Source organism: Ursus americanus, chromosome 1, assembly GCF_024610735.1.
Source record: "Ursus americanus isolate L20-20 chromosome 1, mUrsAme1.1.p, whole genome shotgun sequence".
NCBI classification, from domain to species: Eukaryota; Metazoa; Chordata; class Mammalia; order Carnivora; family Ursidae; genus Ursus; species Ursus americanus.
In genome coordinates, this window is record NC_142127.1 from 92,609,422 (window position 1) to 92,624,590 (window position 15,169).

Below are 15,169 nucleotides of genomic sequence, written 5' to 3' on the forward strand. Positions count from 1 at the left end.
GGGAACGTGGCGGGGCGGGGGCGGGATGGGGGTGGGGGTGGGGGGGAGGTGTCAGTGAGAGTCACCGTGTGGCCACTAGGGGCGCTGGGAAGCAGCCGCCTGTCCGCTCCACCTGTGACTGCCCTGGAGCGAATGGGCTGGAGTTGCTAGATTTGTTTTCCGTGGGAAGCCTCCCATTTTTTAAATGTAGGCTTACATCTTTAAAACATTATGTGTCAGCTGAACAAAGAATCCTTGAAGTCCACATGTACGAGGCTTGGTTTGAAGCCTCTAGCCTAAAGCTTTAACCACTAAGCTCTCTAGGGCTTATGGTTATGATTATTTAGCCTCAAATTCTTCCTTTCTTTTTTCCTCCTTTTCTCTCTAAAACTACAAGCACTGGTTCCTTTCCCCATCCCTGTCTCCCAGCCTGTCCTCTTCTGAAATCTAGCTCCTGTATGAGCGAGACTATGACCTGAGACTCTGCAAAAACATAGGCTTCTTGGGCCGCCTGGGTGGCTCATTCGGTTAAGCATCTGCGTTCGGCTGAGGTCATGATCCAGGGGTCCTAGGATTGAGCCCCACTTCTGGCTCTCTGCTCAGCAGGGAGTCTTCTCCCTCTCACTCTCCCCCTGTGCTCTCTCTCTGTCTCTCTCAAATAAATAAATAGAATCTTTAAAAAATAAATAAATACAAAGCATAGACTTCTTGCAAAAGGCGAAAGTTCGTGTAATCATCGGTGCAGGTCTCTTTCCGATGTCCCTTCTGAACCTGCAGAGCGGGGCGTCCCTGGCTCCCTGGGAGGGGAAGCAGAGCTCGTGGGGGCAGGGAGCGTTTCTGAAATGCAGCAAGGGTCCACCGTGCTTGAGTTTCCTCCCTGTCGTTTACGTTCTGTTGCGTGTGCATATGAATTTACATCCGTTTTCTAACTTTTACGGTGGTTGAGTGAGGCAAATGATATAAAGCATTGTTATAATTGTTCATGTGCACTGTCAGCTCAAAGCCAGCTGTCTCCCCCACTGGGAGCGGGCTGCTTTTCCCGAGGGGCTGAGAGAATCTTTACATCCGCTGGTAGTCAGGGGACTCTCTGATTGTCATTTTGGTGGTTATGTTTCAGTGGGGAGTCCTCCCTGCAAAGTCCTCGAAGGATTTGCCGTGTAAGGTGGAATTACCGGTCTTTTGTCAGAGAGTGAGCAAATCAGATCTTGGCCTGAGAAAGGAAAAGGGCAACCTTTGAGTAGCAGATTGTCCTGCGCTTTGGTGACACGTCCCTTGCTTTTAAAAATGGGGCGTGTGGTCAGATCTGCAGGCACCCGGGCTCAGGGTTCCATGTCCTGCACGGTCGGTCAGATCCTCAAAGCAGTGAATTCTTAGTAGTTCCTTGTGCAGACAGTGGAGGCCTTCCGGGAGATAGACAGGGACAGGCAGATGGAAGGGGAGAGACGGGAGGGGGCTGGGGGAGAGACAGAAAGAGGCCCAGAGAGAGGCCCAGATGGAAAGGCACGTTGAGAGGTGGGAGGAGGGAGCTCTGTGCTGGCTGCAGAGATAATGCGGAAGTGGGATAGGCGGGAAGGGAAGGGGAGTTCCTGGTGGTGGTGTTGGGGGGCGTTGGGAGGGAAGGCAGGATGGAGCACAGTGAGGTCCTGGGCGGGGGGGTAGGGAATCAGCTTCCTCTGATGGAGTCTGTCTTGCGGAAGGGACATGGGTCTTCAGGGAGGGAGGATGCAGCCACGCTGATGAAACGGGGCAGAGCAGAGCTCGAAGCCTCCTAGCGTTAAGCATCTTATCTCGCCCAAAAGGCTTTGAAAGGCAACTGGGTTCAGGAGTGCCAAACCTCTTGTGAGATTTCCTATCCATTCAAAGGTTTCCTTGGATGGAATCCCAACAGGTGTTATTGCATTTAAAAATTTATCATGGGGGTGACTCATACTGTCTGAGGTAGCTTAGCAGAATTTATGGTTCTGTTAAGTGCTTCCTCATTCGCAATCCTGACCGTCCCCCCACCCACCCACACATTGTACATCTGCTTTTATTGGCGTCTGTGTTCACTACCTTATTTGATTTCATAACAATGGGTATCAGTTTCATCATTTTATAGATCGGGGTAGTGATGCCTCAAATAATAATGAGCCATACCCTATGTTGAGTGGATCAGTCTGCTTTACCACACACTGTGACCATGCTTTCCATATTTTTACCGCCTTAATCCTGCCGGCGATCCTGAGAAGTGGTGATTGCCAGCCCATTTTACAGATCAGGAACTGACGTTTAGAAAGATTAAATAACACACCCAGGAGCACATTGGGTTAAGTAATTTGATCCTGGCTCCCAGGGCCTCCTGGGCTGGAGGCAGCTGCTGCTGTCATTTCTTAGAACAGCGCTAAATGACATGACAAGAAGGCTCCTTTATTTTTTTTTTTAAGAGATGTTAAAACTGAGGCTTTAAGCATTAAAATGACTCGCCCAAAGTTTACTGTCTTTTTTTTTTTTTTAGATTTTATTTTTAAGTAATCTCTGCATACAATCTGGGACTTGAATTTATAACCCTGAGATCAAGAGTCGCTCACTCTACCAGCTGAGCCAGCCAGGTGCCCCCCAAGGTTACCTTCTATTGCGTTATTTGCTAGGATTGTGTTTCAGGTTTGCCCATTTAACATTTATGAACTCTGTATTCTACCTAAGTGTCTCTTATGTAACTTTCTTGACAAGTCAAAGTGTCTTATCCCAGAAAACTTAGACAAGCGAGCCTTTTCAGTTAGCGGAAGACATCAATCAAGTCAGCGTTTCCCTCTTCTGTCACTTATCAGGGTGTTTCACCTGAAATTGGGTTCAACCATTGGATTTCACTGAGCAGAGGTGCTGAGAATTGTTACCGACCTAGATTCTCATGAAAAGACACGGTAGACGGTGCTTTAGGAAGAGTCACTGTCCAGAGTGACTGTCCCATCTCTTGACTTCCATTTTGGTGTGTTGGCAGCCCTGTCAAAAAATAAAAGCATTAAAGTAGTATTGCTGCGTCTCAAAAAGGGGAGAGGTCATTTCGTTGAAACTGCACGGTGGTCAGCTTTGTAACAGGCAAAATCTCACTTTTTGCTAAATCAAGTTATTCTCCATTTAGTAAAATAGCAGTGCAAGTATTGATACCCAGTTGATCCTTGGGAAGCTCCTTTTGGTCTGATCTTACGATGTTTTACTCATTTATATGGTGCCTCTTTTAAGATATCTCCTGGTATTCAGAATGAGATGCAAGAAAAAATGGGAAAAACAAAATTAGGGGAAACACAGATAAATTAGGAGATAAAGGCCTAGTCTGAAGTGAAATGTAGCCTGCTGATTCAAAGCTGAGCCGCAAATTCGTCTTTTTGTCCTGACCAAACCAAAATGAGATTCGGTTATATCCACTAGGAAGCAATTGGCTTATTCCTAAGGGAGCCAAACTTTTCCTGACACACAGAGTTCATAGAATCATTGAGCTCAGTTGCTAAATTATTTTCCTAGAAATAGTTTGGTATCAGCACCCCCATCATGTGTGAGTACCCATTTTGACTTTTCCTCATAAACTTTGTGCGTTCTCATTTTTAAATCACTGCTAATTTCACCAATGAAAAAATGGTATCTCAGTTAATTTTCATTTCATATAGTTTTAGAGAAGATGAAACTATTTTTCTGATTTTTATTAGCCATTTGTATGAACTCTTTGAATTGTTAGTCTGTCTTTTGAGTGTTTTTTTTTTTTAAGGGCCTTTAGTTTTTTAATTCTTCACCAGTTATAAAATGATACTGAGCTATTGATTTTTCCATGGGCCAAGACCATGTATCTTTATAGATAAGATTTCTGGAAGTTTGAGACCTTGAGAAATAGTATTTAACTTTATGGTATCATTAATAGTGACCTAAAGTCCTTTAAAATTGAATTTCAGGGGCGCAAGTGTGGCTCAGTTGGTTAAGTGCCTCTTGATTAAGGCCCAGGTCATGATCTCAGGGTCCTAGGATTGAGCCCCACATCGGGGCTCCACTCTCAACAGGAAGTCTGTTTGAGGATTCTCTCTCTCTCTCCCTCTGCCTCCCACCCCCAAATAGATAAATCTTTTACAAGAATTTAATTTCTGAGCTTTTATACTGAGTGTTTAGTTTGGGCACAAACCTCACCACTCCCTGTTGTCTCACCCTTTATGACTGCCCTGGCCCCCTTTCAGGCGTTTGAATTTGGGATTTGTATTTTCAGGCACCTAATCTTTCTCGCTTGTAGTTTCTCTGGCCATAAATAGCTTACACCGGTGACCAGGCCTTAGAAAACCTGGTTCCTGCTGCCTGAACTCTAAAAAAGTTAAAACGTGTCTCGAGCTTTTCCTTGCCTTTTTTTCTATTTGTAAACATTCTTCTCATTCGTAAACATGGCAAATTTGCACATGAGAAAATCTGCCAATTTTTTTTTTTACCTAACATCAAAAGACCTGTTCCCCACCATTCTTTCTTCAGTGAGGTTATTTTTAAGAAATTAGTATCCTATCCCAACTGTTCTGACAGGTTTTCTGATGGCTGCTTCCAAGCGTTTTCAGGCAGAGTTCATCCCTCTTCTAAGAATTCGTGACTTCCACCGAGCTCCCTGATTGGAAGTGAGGTGCATGTGTGTGGGGGAGGGGGGTCTTCTACTTCCATCCACAGCTCTGAGGTCTGGTCAGAAGGTCCTGGTCCTGTCCTACCATGAAAGGAACACCAGGCTGATGTTTATGGATAGCGTTGTTTGGTTTCCAGAAAGAGACACACTCAAAGTGGTTCAGAAAAAGGGGGGATTTCTTGTAAGTTTCTGGGGAATCCGAGAGCCAGAACGTCACAGGGAGGGATGCTGGTGGACAGTGTGGTCCTCTGCTCAGTGAAGCTGTGACCCCACGTGCCTGCTGCTTTACCTCCTGTTGCCAGCTGGTCACCTCCCAACTGTCTTTGCCTTTAGAGTTGCAAGACCATTGGACTCAGCTCCTTCCGTCTCATGATTCCAGCCATCTCGTGCCACTGTACACATTGGCTGCACTTGGTCCAAACAGCTGTTTTGGGGGGTGGGGATAGACAGTTAATCAGGGCCCAGAGCCACGGGCCAGGTTGGAATATCAAGACTTGGACTGTAATCCTAGCAGTGAGACCTGCTAGAGGCAGGTGAGGGTTCTGGCCGGCAGCGTCTCTAGATTTCAAACGAAAGGACCCAGCGAGACGTGCCTTGGAGGCCTGCGACATAACATGGTCATGAGGCTTCTTCATGTGTTCAATGTATGACCCTTAGAAGAGATTGACCTCTGGCGTGGAGTAAGAAGGAAAAGAGCCAACGTTGGGCCCGATCACATTTAAAAAAAAAAACAAACAAAGCCCAAACCCATGTCCTCTCTTCCGCAGACTGAACGCTAATGCGGCTTTATGATTTTGTCTCCGTGGTGAATCCCCTCGATGTCAGACAGTACAGTTGACACCCATATCCAATCCATTGCCGAATAATTGTTAGACTGCCCGCTGTTCGTGTTCAGTAGGATCGAAGGAATACTTTAAAGGAAAATGCTTAATTGCTTGGTGAATATAAAAGGAATCTGAGATTTTTCTTTGCCAGGCCCTTCTGTTCCTAGTCTTCCCCGTCAAATTAACTCATGTCAAAGAGCTCACGTTTGAAATGATGGATTTCACATGGCTCACTTTCGGATTATGGAACACTAGCTAGCTGAGATCCACGGTACAAAGCAGACCTAAAACTGACACTTCAACTGTGCCCACGATCTAGACATTGTCTGACTGCTGTGGACTCTAGAGTAGTAGTTTTTTTAATAATTTTTTTTGTTATATTAGTCACCATACAGTACATCCCCAGTTTTTGATGCAATGTTCCATGATTCATTGTTTGGGATATAATACCCAGTGCTCCATGCAATACGTGCCCTCCTTAATACCCATCACTGGCCTATCCCAATCCCCCACCCCCCTCCCCTCTGAAGCCCTCAGTTTGAAAAAAGTGTTCAAAATCATTAGCCATCAGGGAAATTCAAATCAAAACCACCTTGAGATACCACCTTACACCAGTTAGAATGGCAAAAATCGACAAGGCAGGAAACAACAAATGTTGGAGAGGATGTGGAGAAAGGGGATCCCTCTTACACTGTTGGTGGGCATGCAAGTTGGTACAGCCACTTTGGAAAACAGTGTGGAGGTCCCTTAAAAAGTTAAAAATAGGGCTACCCTATGATCCAGCAATTGCACTACTGGGTATTTACCCCAAAGATACAGACATAGTGAAGAGAAGGGCCATATGCACCCCAATGTTCATAGCAGCATTGTCCACAATAGCGAAATCGTGGAAGGAGCCAAGATGCCCTTCAACAGATGCCTGGATTAAGAAGATGTGGTCCATATATACAATGGAATATTACTCAGCCATCAGAAAGAACGATTACCCAACATTTGCAGCAACATGGATGGGACTGGAGGAGATTATGCTAAGTGAAATAAGTCAAGCAGAGAAAGATAATTATCATATGGTTTCACTCATTTATGGAACATAAGATTTAGCAGGAAGATCAGTAGGAGAAGGAAGGGAAGAATGAAGGGGGAGTAAACAGAAGGGGGAATGAACCATGAGAGACTGTGGACTCTGGGAAACAGACAGAGTAGTATTTTCTAAAGCTGACCCATCAGTTGGTTAAGAGGCAAACTTTGTGATAACCTGTCAGGGTGGGCAGAATGGAGGGGTGTCTCTGGATGTGGGCAGGCTGCCCTCTGGCTGTCTCACAGGGGAGTAAGGAAGGAGAGGGAAAAGGGCCGCCAGGTCCCTGTAATTCACCCCCCTCGTCCGGGGTCAATTTTAGGGCCCAAAGATGACTTTAAATGTGATTAGCTCCTAATCCTCTGTTTAAACCACTACCACCGTTCACTTCAAAAGATTGCCCTGCTCGTTAAATTGGTTCTTGCCTGACATTAATGAGTCTTGAAAAGTACTCAGCACTGGCCAGATTGTAACCCATGCTAACTTGCATTGAATGGAACAGAATTAGGTGGCAGAGACTCCGCCCAATCTCTCTGAAGTAGCATCTTGTAATTTAGTCTTAGTTAAATATTAAGTAAATGGCTTTAGGGGGGTTGTTATGTAAGCTGTAGTGGTTTGGTTTTGAAACACAATAAGGAAATATTTTGGTTTTAGTCTGGGTTTAAAAAAAAAAAACCAACTTTAAACTGGACTCGTTATGGTGGAACCGATGGTTTGGGTCTCCCCATGGATTGCTGTCTGCCTGAAAAATGATTCCCCCCCTTTCTCTTATGATGATGACTGGAAAATGTGCCCACATTCTTCCCTACCTCTTCTGCCACTCCCCCCCATACAGTCCCTGCCCCCAGCCCCCTAAGACCGTGGTGCTGGATTTGGGTGTGGTCCTGTTTTGATTGAGCAGAATTGTCCTTCCAGAGGGCAGCCCCCATTCCCAAGTTTCCCTTCTAAATGTGTCGCTTAATTTATCTCGCGGGTGTGTGATGGCTTTAGAGCTTAGCTAGGTATGAAATTGTTTGAAACCCCGGGGCCTAGAGGCAGGACACCTTTATGGAGCTTTTAAAATGATGCAAAATGCTAAACATCTCCCAGAGTTTGGTGTGCAGTTTGTCCTTCTCCCTTTGGTTTCATGGTAGCTTTTCAAGTCTTATTAAAAAACAAACGAAACAAATAGCATTTGCCAAGTCCTGTCCAGAGTAGAAAGCAAGAAGCAACCAGGCAGGGAGGAGCAAAAGGCATTCAGGATTCTCTGAATTCACTGGAGTGGCCTAGGAAGAGGGTTGGAGGCTGCCGTCCCCTTCTGCCTGCAGGGACAGTCCCTGCAGGGCTTTACAAAGCACCCTCCTGGACCGGACTTTTGTCCTAGATTCCCTCCCATTCACTTGTAAAACAAAAGAATGAGCTAATCCATAGGCCTTGGTGGGGGCAGTCATTCCCATAAAATTTTCAGGTAAAATCTTAACTCTATTTTTTTTTCCTACCAATCAATTTCATTTGCAAAGCTGTGTTCTTGAAATGGGTCTGCTTACAGAGCCTGCCCTCAGCACCAGGCCCTTTACATCCAAGAACCCCCACTTCATAGATGAGAAAACTGAAACCCAAAGACTTAAGTGACTTACCCAAAGGGACAGAACCAGTGAGTAACACAGGGCGTGCTCACCCCTGCTTCTGTCTCCAGACACCAGGTCCTTCTCATCTTGCTTCAAATGTGGCTACACTGTACTCACTCCCGACCCCACGCCCCAATGCAATCCTTCAGAAACGCGCTGGGCCTGCGAGGTTGGAACCTTCCCTTTGCAGGTGCCCTATAGGTACACGGCCCTGTCAGAATCCCAGACGTTCGTCTCTCGCGTCTCTGTGCTGGGGGCCCTGTGAATACGGCCCTGGTCAGACTGTGCCCAGATTTGCTGCACTTCCCCAGAAGGCCAGGAACCCAGGAGGGTGGAGAAGGGCTTTGGTAGCTTAGTTTCAAGGCTGGAAGTCTGAGGACCGCTGCCTGTTGGTCCTGAGGGCTTGCCTACCTAGGCCCATGCTCTGCTTCCTTACCCCGGTTTGCAGAGCGCTCAAGTGGAAAAGGAGGAGCGAGGATAAGAGTGGCCCTTTGTCCCAGGAGGAGGTGGTGATTTGACCCGCAGGGGACTATCCTCGCCTGAGGAGACAGAACCTCCTGGGGAAGGCCGGCCGTTTTCTTGTCCCAGGCTTCTGGTCTCTGGGCACCTTACCTGCCCTGCACTCCGTGCCTGTGGGCCCTGTGGTGTGAGCGCAAGCAGCCCTACTTTCCTCAGTGGCGCTCCCAGAGCTTTTGAGGGTCAGGAAGTGTCCCCTTTGCTGGGAAGGGGAAGGAAAGGCCTTCAGCAGTGAAGTGCTCTACCTGTTCACAGCTGGAGAGGTCAGGCTTTATTTAGGCCTCTGAAATCTTCTAGAAGCTTGACAGCTACTAGACAAACCCAGTCTTATTAACCTAATGGCTGTCTCTCTCCTCCTCCCTGTCCTTTTACCAGCATAGCACGGGAGCTTTCCCCGGAGGAGGCTTTTGTAGCCTCTTCTCCCCAAGGCAGACAGCACGGGAGGCCCCCTTCAGTGAGAGGCCCAGCTGCCACCAGCCCCAGGCAGGCCCTTTTGCTCTGGAGGCCTCCGCGGTCACGCACAGTAGCTGGGAGGCACTAGGCCTGCTTGGGCAGGAGTCGGGCCTCAGTCATCGGAGGGTTCATCTGGGAAACTGAGACTTGCTGGCCCGACAGACTCCAGAGGCACCAGCCCTCTCTCCGGTGCATCTGCTGGTGTCGGAGCCCCAGCTCCAGCACGGTCCTCGCGGGGTATAATTTTAGTCTGCAGTATATAATTTTCAAGGAGCCACAGTATGACTGCTTATGAGTGAGTAACAGCCTACAATTCAGAAGCGTGAGCCACGCGTGGTTGTGTCGGCACAGGCTGAGTGCTCCTCCGAGGAGCAGAGCCTCTGTGCCAGCTTCCGAGACCATGGTGACTCGAAGTGCAGTGACGGCCATCATTTGTCGAGCCCGGACTCTGCGCTAGATGTGGGGCGATGGACTTACAGTACCGAGTGCATTAGAGGCACTGTGGTCATTCTCCTTTTAAGGGCAGAGAAGCAACGTGAGCAGGCCGGCCCAGCTGGCGTAGCCGGTAGGGAACAGACGCAGGATTTGAACCCATGACTATCTGGTCCCAGAATCCTGGCCACGAACCACTGCCCTCGGCACTAGCCTTTTCCCTTAATTATGTTCAACGTACCCCCCACTTTTTTATGTATTTAACAAGCTCAGTGAATTGTATTATTTCATTTTACAAGTAGCAAACCACATTAATACAAAAAGCAAGAAAATAAGAAAAAGTTCCCTAAATTCTACCTGCTTTAGTGATTGGAGGGCGGTTCACCCTTTCCATCTATTTGCTGGCCTATCCACACGATGTTCGATCACAGTGTACGGTTTGCATACTGCTTTGTGATAATGGTGTGCTCGAACGTTAAGTAGGACTCAGAGGTCATGCATGAATACGTAGGAAAAAGAGGGAAGCGGGGCTGCGATGACTCAGGAATCTTTCAGCCTAAAAGGAATAATTGAATGAAAGGATGGTTTGTTTCCGCCAAGAGTTAGGAGACTCGGATTCTAATCCAAGTGAAAATTGCTGCCTATTTAACACAGTGTGTGTGTCAGCAAGCTGGGATGGGCTCCTGGCTTGCTGGCCGTCCGATGTATGCAACTCGTGGTAGTCCAGAGTTTACTAATAACTACGCAAATGGCATTTATTTCTGGGCCTCAGTTTGACCATCTATGAAATATGGAATTGAACAAAATAACTTCAGGGACCCTCTTATTTTCAGAGTATTGCAATTATAAGAAATATTGATGGGGATGGATCTTTCCAGATAGTCAGTTTTTGTTCTGACTTCAACAATGCATCTGGCCCTATAAAATCTCCCTGGAGTGACACCCCCTACACCTCGACTGGGTTAGCTCCTACCAGTTTTTCTTGGGATCTCCCATGAAGAGCAATAGTGGTTCCCTGTGAAAAGGGTCCTTAGGGAGATAGTTGGACCCACCCAAGTCTGAGTCACCAGGAATCATTTGGCCTTGCAAATTCAAGCTAAGGAGGGGGCAGAGGGATTGCCTGAGGGTTCAGCACTCATCCTAGTTCGGGCACAAATGGAATGACAAACACCAAGCACGCAAATCTTGCTTTGAGCTTCCGTGTGCGCGCGCCTGCGTCCGCGCCCGCGCACATATGATTTCATTGTTTGTATTGCATATGCGCAGATTTAACTAGAAAAAGATGTTTTTGTTTCTTTTAAAATTAAATTTCTTCTGGCACTCACAGGCACTGAAATCAGAGGGGGAAAACGTTTTCCAAATACAGAGCAGTTTGCCTCTAGAGGTTGGGCAATGACATTCTGAAGGTTTTTCCAAAAACTCCAACTTGGAAATTAGCAAGCTGTGAGCAGCAGTAAGCTGGCTTCCTTTTAAATTAACACTGCTATACAAATAAAGGCTCAATGAATGAAATAAGAGAGCTGATTTCTTTTATGAGGCCATAATAGAAGGTTCAGACAGAGGAGAAAATGAATCTCTGCATTTAATACTAAGGCTACAATCCACACCTGGATGGGGGCTTTGGGAAGGGGGGTAGAGAGTGCGTCCCAGCCTGGCCACGCCCCCACGAGCGCTTCTTAAACAAGGGGTGTGTGAAATAGATCAAGGTTGAGCAATTTCCCGCCTTTGTCGACATAATTGGGAAAAACATTTAGAAAGAGGGAACACAGGGGGATGGACTGAAAGTCTCCATTTTTCTCTAGCCAACCCAACATGACGGTTTCATTAGAATTCATTAAAAAAAAAAAAAAATAGGGACTCATTCACTTAGGTAAGCATTCCCAACGAGCTAAATGTCCTTGGAGGCTTTTGCTTACTGGGGCCTGGATTCAGAAATTTAAACCTAATTTTGTACTGTTGAAAACTTTTAGAATGTGTAAGAGTGGATTTTATGCTTTAAAAAAAAAAAGCATGCTAATCTACAAAGAATGTTTGACTATTTGCCCTAAAAGGGTATGTTTAACACTGAATGGATTAAATAATTAAAACTCTATCAAGAGCCCGAGTTTCAAAAAACCAGGTGCTTGTCTGTATTTAAAAACCTCTCAGTTACCTACAAGGGTGTTGAAGGTGTGCTAATCTGTTATCTAGCTCTCTTATGGATCTCAATTTTGTGTAATTTTACACTTTTATGAGGAATATAGCTAAGGAATATAGCTAAGGAAAATCTATAAAAGAATAAAAAGCCACCCTTTCTGGGGTGTCACCTTTAAGATTAAAATTTAAAGAGCCATTCATGAGATGGATCCCTGTTCAGAAAATAAGCTTGGAAAACCTTGGAAAGCAATAGGAACTTTTGTGATTGACATTCCCCTACAAAAGCCAAGGTGTATGGACAGACACCGTAATCAAAACCCCATGATAAATAACTCTGTTGCAGTCCCCTGGCCATTTTTCACCCTTTGCAACCTGAAACGCTGAGATTATGCGCATTTAAACACTAGACGTTGATACAAGCAGGAAGACAAGCGTGAAGGCGTCTCCTGAAACATCTGTCTCTTGGGTTCTGGCAGAGACATCACACTTAAGTCTCCACCTGCAGTTTTTTGTTCGGGGACCTTGCAACCATAAACTTAATGCATTAGTCATTGCTACCAACACTTTGGTCCTCAACTACATCCAGGCAGACCCCTGCCAAGCTGGGGAGGGGGGCAGTGAGTAAAAGCAGATTACGATGTGCCTGTCTCTTAAAATGATGAGATGGTGCTGGAGTGTAATTGATCTCATGCGAGCTCTTCACAGCTTCTGTGAAAACCGCGGGACCCAAGCAAACACTGTAGCAATAGGAACTGTAGCAGTTCTGTATCTATAATATGATGGATGGTTCCACACATGAAATAGAAGTTCCAGGAGTCGGTCATTGTTTCTAAAAATAATATACATATATGTAAAAAGAAGCCTACAACTCCACAGATGGCACAGCACTTCCAAATATATTCCCCCCCAATATATTCTTATCTCAATCTAACATCATTATGGTAAGATATTTAATACCTGCATTTACATATAATAAAGTGGAGGGTGTATTATTGATAATCCCGCTCAATTCTGCCGGCCTTCCTACGTCCTCCTACGGTGTCCAGCCTAAAATAAAGGGTGTCTTTGGAGGAAATGAAGCCTTTGGAATGGGCCCAGTGGGTTTGGCTGTAGGGGTAGAGAGAATATTCGTGGGTGGGCAAAAGCACCCCTTAGGAAAGTTCAGAGAAGAACAATCATATAATGCATCACTATCACATATTTTGGGTAAATAAGAGCAGAATTTAGAGACATCTGAGCATTAGGTAAAGACTGGGTCTTTTTTTTTTTTTTCCTAAAGGAAAGTTTGCACCTTTTCACTCAGTGACCCAAGTCCTGGTTTCACCTCATGTCAGCACCTTCTCAGAAAGCTCCTGGCAGTTTTCTTCGGCTTGTCCTTAACCTAGGATGAAGGTTTAAGGGCCTCGAAGGGGTTTGGTGATGTCAGAGCTGATCTTAAAATACTTTCACCGAAGTCCTTTTTAAGTCTACACTTTGTCCTACAAATCAAAACCCATTTAGATAAAGTTCTCAATATCTTCTTCCCTCTCTTTTATTTTTAAGCCAAGAACGTATCTGTTGGATTTTACCTGAAACCCTGAAGATAATCCTCCCAGCTTTTGTGTTCCAGGAAATGACTCACTGCAAGGACCCACCCTTCCCCATTTGACTTCAACACTCACGGATTTCCCCCTTGTTTACCTGTGACAGGGCCAGACTCAACCCTCCAATTCCCATTCTTTGCCTTGTCAGTGATTTGAACCCTGTCTCCGCCGACCAGTCTGGACAATACCTGACTTGACCAAACTTGAAACTTCTCTCCCTGCCCTCACCCTTGAACTTTGACGGACCTACGCCCCAACCAGCACACAGCCCCTCCTGAAGGGCCCTCCTGAGAATAAACTGAGCTCAGGGTCCGCATGCTCTGATCTACTGCCCTGTCCCTCTCCCCACATCTGGGGAACAACTTCATTCCTCCCTAGTAAAGGAAAGCCCTTCTCTGCCTGATCCTTGAACGCTCGCAGATCTCCCGATGAGAGGGGTTGCCCGATTGCCATAGTCCCTTCCCCTTTTTGCAAGAATCCTTTCCAATAAAGCCTCTTCCTACCTAAATCCAGATTTGGGGTTTTTTGTTTGTTCGATAGAGACAATGAGGAAGCACAGAAGCTTCTACCCTAGGATACCTCTGTGCGGCGGCATGACCGTTCTCTTCCAAACACCGTTTTGTGGCAAATTTTGTGTTTGCTGCCCTTATGCAACATACAGTCCTTTGTTAGTGCAGAATACCTTTCTGGAAGGCATTTGAATGTTTCCTCTCACCAAGGCAACATATAAATAACAGGAAAACGAGGACGAGGGGGTCACCTTGTTCAGGCTGGCATTTAGCCTCACTTGGGACTCGATGCAGAAACCAGATAGAGATCTAAAGATTGCTGCTCGAACGTGAAGCGGGTTCCTAATTTTATTTTTATAGTGTCCAATCACAAGCATTAGATATGACTGATTAGACCAAAACAGGCGGTTGACCCTTGAATAACACGGGTTTGAGCTGTGCAGGTCCACTCATTCGCGGATTTTTTTGATAAATACAGCCTAGCACTGTAAAGGTGAATGTATTTTCTCTTTCTTATGATTTTCCTAATAACGTTTGTTTTCTCTAGCTCACTTATTGTAAGGATACAGTACGTAACACGTATAACATACAAAAAAATGTGTTACCTGACTGTTCGTATTATCAGTAAGGCTTGTAGTCAATAGTGAGCTATATTAGTAGTTGGACTCGAGGGGCTCCTGGCTGGCTCAGTCGGTAGAGCACACGACTCTAGAGAGCCTTGGGGTCGTGAGTTTGAGCCCTACGTGTGGTATCCAGGTTACTGAAAATTAAAAAAAAAAAAAATTTTTTTTGAAGTTACATGTGGATTTTCCACTGAGCCCCTACCCCCTGTGCTGTTTCAAGGATCAACTGTACATTCAATTGTCACTACAAAAGCATCTTCCACAGACATTACATTATTTCTGTATGTTCTCCCCCTTTATTTTATTTTGTTTTAAATTTTTTTTAAATATTTTTTTATTATATTATGTTAGTCACCATACAGTACACCCCCTTTATTTTAGAGCTGGCTTTCCCAGGGTTCGCGAGACTCATTGAGAACCCGTTCTCTAGTACCCCCTTTTCAGCGGGGTGCAGGTAGTCTATTAACTTGTTTTACTCCTGTTTCTAAGTCAATAATAGTTCACAAAGAACATGGATTTTTAAAGAGTGCTGTATCATTTTCAAGTAATATATGGAAAAACTATTCTAATTCTTCTAGGACATGTAGGCTGTTGATTACATCACATGTGTGTTCTGCTTGATATCCTGGTTCAGTCAGCGACCTTGATCTCGAGAGACGTATGATTAGGTCTGTAGTCATCAATCCTCCAGTTTTTTGTTCCCCTCCGTAGTTGAGCCTAGAAGTTACATAGTATCAAAGAAGGTGTTACATAGCATTTTACATCAGATTCTCAATTATGCTGGAGTACTGGCTCCAATCCTGAATTATTTACT

General features: G+C 45.5%; 1 protein-coding gene across 1 annotated transcript in view; it reads left to right on the forward strand.

Moving 5' to 3' along the window:
- The window catches only part of SGPP2 (sphingosine-1-phosphate phosphatase 2), a 111,207-nt gene that overhangs the window by 45,883 nt on the left and 50,155 nt on the right, over window positions 1-15,169 (forward strand). The gene's annotated exons all lie outside the window — the stretch shown is intronic.